This window comes from Podarcis liolepis, assembly GCF_965112155.1.
Source record: "Podarcis liolepis genome assembly, chromosome: Z".
Classification (NCBI taxonomy): domain Eukaryota; kingdom Metazoa; phylum Chordata; class Lepidosauria; order Squamata; family Lacertidae; genus Podarcis; species Podarcis liolepis.
Window position 1 is genome coordinate 35,385,298 of NC_139570.1, and position 7,510 is coordinate 35,392,807.

General features: G+C 45.5%; 1 long non-coding RNA gene across 1 annotated transcript; it reads right to left on the bottom strand.

Annotated features, from left to right (window-relative positions):
• Positions 1–58: 58 nt before the first annotated feature.
• On the bottom strand, positions 59–7,445 carry LOC310698414. The gene is made up of 2 exons (XR_014521514.1): positions 7,307–7,445; positions 59–502 (listed from the first exon to the last, which is right to left on the bottom strand). It is a non-coding gene; the product is annotated as an uncharacterized lncRNA (long non-coding RNA).
• Positions 7,446–7,510: the final 65 nt, after the last annotated feature.

Here is a 7,510-nt window from a genome sequence, read left to right on the forward strand (position 1 = left end):
TGCTACTGTTAGGAATTGGAGTCAAGTGTAGCTCAGCAGTAAAAAACACAGTGTCAGGGAAGTTAACTCTCTTATTTTGTTATAATAATTTTTAATTGATTTTCCACATTTTTAATATCCTCACAATATTCATTTTTCACCTCTACTTAATAGGTTCTTTTGAACCCTTGAACTTCCCTCCACCCCTCCATGGGTTCTCTCTTTATCCCATAATTAACTGCATCTTTTACATTTTCCAAATCATTATATAAATCATAAGTAAAATATAGCAGAATTTCACATTACAAGTATCTTCACATTCCTGCCAGTGTCTTTAAATTTTTACAGTGATCTTTTAAATAAAGTACAAATTTGTTCCGGTCCTTTTCAAATGCTTGATCTTCCTGGTTTCGGATCTTTCCCGTCAGTTTCGCCAGCTCCCCATAGTCCATCAGTTTCGCTTGCCGCTCTTCTTTCGATGGCACTTCATCTTGCTTCCATTTCTGGGCTTGTAATACTGCTGCTGTTGTTACATACAAAAATAGTCACTTGTCTTCTCTCAGTATCTATTTACCTATAATACCTAATAAAAAGGCTTCTGTATTTTCTTTAACTCATTATAAATCATCTCCCAGAAGTCTTTTACTTTGTCACATAACCACCACATATGGTAAAAAGTACCTTCTATTCCCTTACATTTCCAAAATAAGTTTGAACTCGTTTTATACATTTTTTCAATTTTGCTTGGTGTTAAATACCAGCAATACATCATTTTCATAATATTTTCCTTCAGTGAGCGGCATGCAGGAAATTTCATTTCTTCCTTTCATAATTTCCTCCAAGATGACAACTGAATATTATATCCAAAATCTCTAGCCCAGTGTATCATGACTGCCTTAACTTCTTCATCCTTTGTATGCCATTCTAAAAGCAAGTTAAACGTTTTTGATAATATTTTCACCTTATTCTCCAACAGATCTATTTCAAACCTTGATCTTATTGAATCAAAACCATTTTTTAATCTATTTAAAAGATATCATTTATCTGATGCCATTGTAACCGATCTGTCATATATTCTTTTAATTCTTCAAAAGTTTTCAATTTTAATTGGCCTTCTGCCTCAATTAATAAATCTCTATAGATGGCCCAATTCCCTTTCATATTTACCTTTTTAACTGAAAGGTAAGGGTGAGAGCCACCAAGGTGTTTTCCTTTCGAATAAGTTTTTATATCTGTCCCATACCTCGTAGGTTGATTTTCTCAATGTGTGGTTCAAGAATCCATTATGTACTTTCACTTTATCATACCATAAATATGTGTGCCACCCAAATCTGTTGTCGTGACCTTTCAGATCCAATAAATCTGTGTTATCTAGCTAAATCCAGTCTCATAACAAACAAAGGCAAGATGCTTCATAGTATAATTTCAAATTTGGCAAAGCGAAACCACCTCTTTCTTTAGCATTTGTAAGAAGTTAACTCTTTATCCAAAGATGCCAAAACAGCTCAGGCCTTGTGATCCCAAACAACTCTTCCCATTGGTCTTGTTGCCTTGAGGTGGTTGCCTTCCCTTTTCTCTTTAAGGCTTCTCCTCTCCAGGGTCCTTCCCAAGCAGTTGCAAACTGTGCACAACCAATCTCTGCTCTGCCCTTTTCATTTCTCTCTGTGTTCCAAGAGATCAGACTGCAAGGTCACAGCAGGAGGGGGAGGCTCCCTATATTCTTCAGCAGCCTGCCCTCTCACTGCCTCTCTAGCCCCTGCTTCTACCTCAGAGTTTGAACTGCTCTCTGTCACAGCCTCTTCCTGCTCACTAAACCCTGTTACCTCTTCAGCTTCTGACACCGCCTCTTCCTAGTCTGCTTCCTCTTCTCCCTCTGACCACTCATTGTCATCCCACCACCAATCCCCTGGCTCTGAGGCATCATCCCTTGGGGGTTCCCCAGCTAGTGTCTCCCACCATTCCTCTGCTTCCAGCCAGTCCATGGCAGTTGCTTCCCCCTGAAGCAAACCACTGAACTGTGCATGTAGCAGCCTCCTTGGTGAAGGTACCTTCAGGCCCTGGAAACCAATTCTGCCTACCTAGGCTAGGCCTTGGAAGCTCCTGGGCAGGCAGGACAATAAGGGAACAGGGAGTTGGATATGTTTAGCTTGGATAAGAGGAGACTGAGAGGGATATGATAGCCTTCTTCCAATATCTAAAGGGTTGTCACATGGAAGATGGAGCAATGGTTCTACCCTGCTTCGGAGGGTAGGACCCAAACCAATGGACTCAAGTTACAAGAAAGGAGATTCCAATTAAGCATCAGGAAGAACTTTCTGATAAGAGCTTTTCAGCAGTGGAATGGACTCCTTCCCTGAGGGGTTTTAAGCAGAGGTTGGATGGCCATCTGTTACGGATGTTTTATTGAGATTTCTGCATTGCAGCAGGGTTGGACTAGATGATTCTCAGAGTCCTTTCCAATTTTATGATTCTATTACTTCCTGGGTCAAGCGAAAATTGCTTGTCTTCTCCAGTATCTGAGTGTTGTTGTCTCCATGGTTAGTCTTTGGTCTTCATGTGCTTTTCAGTGTTGACTGCAGGGCTTCTGTAAAATCCCCATCATGACTCAGGCTGCTGCCATCATCCTGGGCCCGACACACAGTAACTGTGGTTATTAATGTTGAATATTGGCTATTAATATATGGATATGTGAGGGGCTTTAGGCCCACAGGCTTAATGTGGCCCTCTAGGAATCTCTGTCTGTCCATCACGATGCTCTTGAGGCCCTAGTTTTGTGCTGGGGTCCTGCTTGAGGATTTCCTGCAGGCATCTGGTTGGCCACTATGAGAAAAGGATGCTGGATGAGATGTGCCACTAGCCTGGCCCTGCAGGCTCTTCACATGTTCTCAGTGCCCCCCCCCCATCTTGAGTGGGCCTGCTACCCCTGTCTTCACTGCCATTATTACTGCCCACTGTCTCCATCCCCCTCTTTTCCCTGGGGAGAAAAACTTTTCCCAGCCTGCTTTCTCCATGTCATGCCTAAATTTATTCACTTCTATCATTTCCCATTTCACTCTTCTTTTCTCCAAAGTCCCTGAACAAAAATCAGTATTTTTTTTCAGTTGCAGTGCGCTGGAGCATAGTTCAGGCACCTCTCGGGTGGGCACCATGGTGGGCTAGCACTTCCCAACCAGTTTCTTGCATTACATACTTCTGAGAAGCCCAAAACAAACTTTTCAAGTCAAAAGGGAACCTGGCCAGCATGTGCGGGTCTGCACTTTTTTAGATCTATGACTCCACGTTGCTCCTTGGTCAAGCTATGGGGTGGGGCCAATTCATATTTCCTTTTCTTCAATCTGCCCGGCGTCTCCCATGTAGTGGGAGCGGGCTTTAAGCTTTGCAGCCAGGCCTCTGCCATTGCATGCATGCATGCAAACCCTCCAACATTTCTCCAATGAAAATAGGGACATCTTAAGGAAAAGCGGGACATTCCATGATCAAATCAGAATGCAGGACAGCTTCTCTAAACCAGGGATGTCCCTAGGGACACTTGGAGGGTCTGAGCGTGTTTGTGTGAATGTCCTTCCGAGCTGCCCTAGCCATTTGCCCAAATCTAAGACAACAAGGGAGGTGTGGGAACATTTGTTTGACCTGCACCAGAACCAGGGGTGACCCAAAAACCAGCTAGAGAGACAGCTTGTTGTAGTTTTTAGCACATCCGCAGGTTGTGAATGTGGCTGTTCAGGGCTGCCCCAAGTTGCCCAGCAACTTACTATAACAACTTCATGGTGACTTCTGGCACCTATTTTACTTGAGCGGGGGGAGCACTGACCACAAAATTTCTTCAAAGGGGAGTCAGTCCATCCCCAGTGAGTCTTGTCTAAGGGTCCACCTGAAAACACTGAATGGGCACAAACCAGTGTTATTTGTGTGTGCAAGCCAGGCTGGGAAACGCTGGTTTGATAACATTGGCAGCATCACTATGGCTTTCCCCCTCCCTTGAAACTCCTCCCACGCAGCCTTCTCTGGTCTCCTTCCCCCTCTTGCCCTCAGCTGCAAGCCCTCTTTAGCCAAGCCCAGAGGCCTCTGGGTAACAGACAGCTGTTGGATGACCCTTCCCGTTAGCTTCCGCCTCGGGCACGCTGCGTTGCCAGCAGGGCTGATCTGTACGCCTCTCAGGCTGAGGAGTGCAGGGGCTCCTCCAGGGTCACTGTCAATCGATATCTCATCTGCAGGCTCTCCTAGCGGAAGTGATAGCATATTGGAAGAAGGTAATGGCTCTGGTCTAGTGGAAAAGGCTAATCTTCCCCAGCTGTACAGGATCTCTGCAGGTGGCCTCTGGCATCTTCCTCCCGACACACCGCTGGGCTCCCCAACGGCAGCACACAAGAGAAGAAGAGGAAGAAAAGGACCCTTTTCTTTAAAGGCACAGAGACTCCCTTTTCATTGCTAGATCTTCACCGGCTGGGGCAAACTGGACAGCTTAGGGGGCATGGAAAGAGTGGCCCAGGCCACCCCTACGGCCCATGAATCGCAGTCCATCATGTGTTCACTGGGTTCCCACATTTCCAGGAGGCAGCAAAACCAGGAGAGTCCCTGGATAGTGGAGTCCCCTTCACTTAGTGGAAAGATGTGGAAGGCTTTTCAGCCTGAGGGCCACATTCCCTTCTGGGCAAGCACCAGGGGGCCACATGCCAGTGGGTGAGTGGGGCCAGAGTCAAAAGTGAGTGGAGAAATGTAAGTAGGTTGGTGTCCACACCCACCCACCCCTCTGTTCCCCTCCAGGTAAATAATATGCATGACTGGAGTTCCAAAGATACATTTCCAGCTGGGCAAAAACAGTCAAAGAGGATGTGAAACAGAGCTGGTGAGGGGTGTGGCCTACGGAGAGTCCTGAGGACCAGATTAGAGAGTCCTAAAAGGCTGCCTTTAGCTTCCAAGCTTGAGTCACTAACTGCTCCTCTTTTTGTAGCTGATAATTTCCCTGTTGCATGTATTTGTGGGTGGCGTGTTGGCAGGTGAAATGTCATTTTGATACTGCCTTTGTGGCACTTTGCATGCAGAAGGTCCCACCTCTCTCATGAGAGACATTCTCCCTTCACTTGTACTCATCCATCCTTTGAGAAGGGAATGTCTCTTTTTTAGATCAGCAGTGGGAAACCTGATCTAACAAGAGGCATTCCCTCCTCTCTCATGACAGACAGCTTCTTCTGCATACAGTGGTACCTCGGGTTAAGTACTTAATTCGTTCCGAAGGTCCGTTCTTAACCTAAAACTGTTCTTAACCTGAAGCACCACTTTAGCTAATGGGGCTCCTGCTGCTGCCGCACCGCAGGAACACTGTTATGTAGTGTAGTTTCACCATGGGCCAACAGGGGGATACTGTATATAGTTTTCACTCAGGTCTGTAGATAGTTTTCACTCAGGTCCGCGCCAGTTATTTTAGGCGGGAACTCTGGGCTGTTGTGGTTACAATGTTGACAGCCGGCTGCCTATAAATACAGGCCGGCTGAGCTGTTCGCAGTCAGTTCTATTCCAGCTTACCATAATAAAGAGCTACTTGAAGAAATCGCTGTGCCGGCTGCTATGTCAACCCACGACTTAACAAACACGATTTCTGTTCTCATCCTGAAGCAAAGTTCTTAACCTGAGGTAATATTTCTGGGTTAGCAGAGTCTGTAACCTGAAGCGTATGTAACCTGAGGTACCACTGTATAGGCATTCTCCCATTATGCAGAAGAGAATGGTCTTTCTTAGATCAGCGATATGGGACCTGTGGCTCCCGAGATGTTGTTTGACTCCAATTCCCCTCACTCCTATCCCGTTTGTCATTCTGGCAGTTGGCTGTATCGTATGCAGTTGATGTGTGTTGGAGACCAACAACATCTAGAGGGCTGCAGGTTCCCCATCCCTCCTAAACACCCCCCACTCTTGTGGCCCTAAGGCTGTGGCAGAGCAGGCGGTACAGTGAGGGAAAAGTGATATGTTCCCCCATAGGGATACATGTGACATCCGTCTCCCTGAGTGAGGGAGGCAGATGGAGACCCCTCGGAAGCAGAGTCCAGCGCCGTAAAGTGTAATAAATAATGCATTGTGGCAGATAAACAGCCACCTCAAGGAACCACATGCAGGGTTAATTCAGTCCCGGAGGGCTCAACGACATCATTAACCCAGTGAAGAGGTGATGGTGCACACTGCCACACCAACCAGGGTCATCCAAAATACCTCCAAAGTTGTGTTGGGGGTGTTTACAACACAGCATGGGTGTGAGGAGGATGAGCTGAACTCTCCCTATCTTCTTCAGTTTCTCCTCGAATGCAGGCTTTGAGAAAAATTAAAATAAAAGACTGCTATTCTACGGGGGGGGGGGGTGTTGGTTCTGCTTGCAGAGCCACATTGGGAGAAAAACAGATGTTTTGTTTTTTAAGGGAGAGAGATGAGGAAAGGTTGCAGCATTTGGGATGTTTTAATTCAGAGAAAAGGCAAGGAAGAGGAGACATCACAGAGGTTTATACTATTATGCATTGAATGGAAAAGGAAATGTTTTCCTCCCTTTCTCATAACATTTGAACTCATGGATGTCCTACGGAGTTGAATGGTGGAAGATTCAGAAGAGACACAAGGAAGAATTTGAGCATGCGGTGCATAGTTAAACTATGGAAATCGCTCCAGCAGGGGACAGCAGTGGCAACTTGGATAGCTTTAAAAGAGGGCTGGTAACCTTATACTAGCCACAATGGCTATGCTCTGCCTCCACAGTTGGAGGCAGCAATGCTTCTGAATACTAGTTGCTGGAAACTGCAGGAAGGGAGAGAGCTCTTGTGCTCAGGTCCTGCTTCTGAGGTTCCCACAAGGGATTTGTGGTGCCTTAAAAAATAACCATTTTTTTTATTGCAGCATAAGCTTTATTGGAATCCACTTTGTCAGATGCATCATTCGAGGATGGTTATGTTCCACCTCTACTGTCAGAGGAGGTTTGACAGTCAGTCCTGGAAGATCCGTTCCCTGCCTTTCAGACCTTTTCTTACCTGGCCTGGCAGGGCAGGGCCCTGACTAACTCGAGCTACAATAGCTGAAGCTGCTGAACAGAATTTTGGGCTGGAGTATTTTTTGCGTGGTGGGGTGGTTGTTGTTGTTAATATTTTGTGCCTTTATTTGGGATCTTATGAGGAAATTGTTCAATTTGGTTGTATACTTTTTGATTTTTTTGTTTATTGTTTATGCTTTTGTTAAGTTTGTAGTTATGTAATTTTTATATGTTGGAAGCAACCTCGAGCATAGTTTTAACTTTGGAAAGGTGGCATACAAATAAAATGATTGATTGATTGATTGATTGAATACCAATTACCAGGAATTGCTAGTGGGGACAGCACTGTTGGAACCAGGTCTTGCTTGTGAGATTCCCACTGGGGCATCTGGTTGGCCACTGTCTGTACAGGGTGATGGACTAGATGGGCCTACAGCGTGATCCAGCTGCCAAGCTCTTCTTCTGTTCTTAAATACAAAATGTTCAGAACAACAGAGACAAAAACACATACAGCATCTCCAAGAA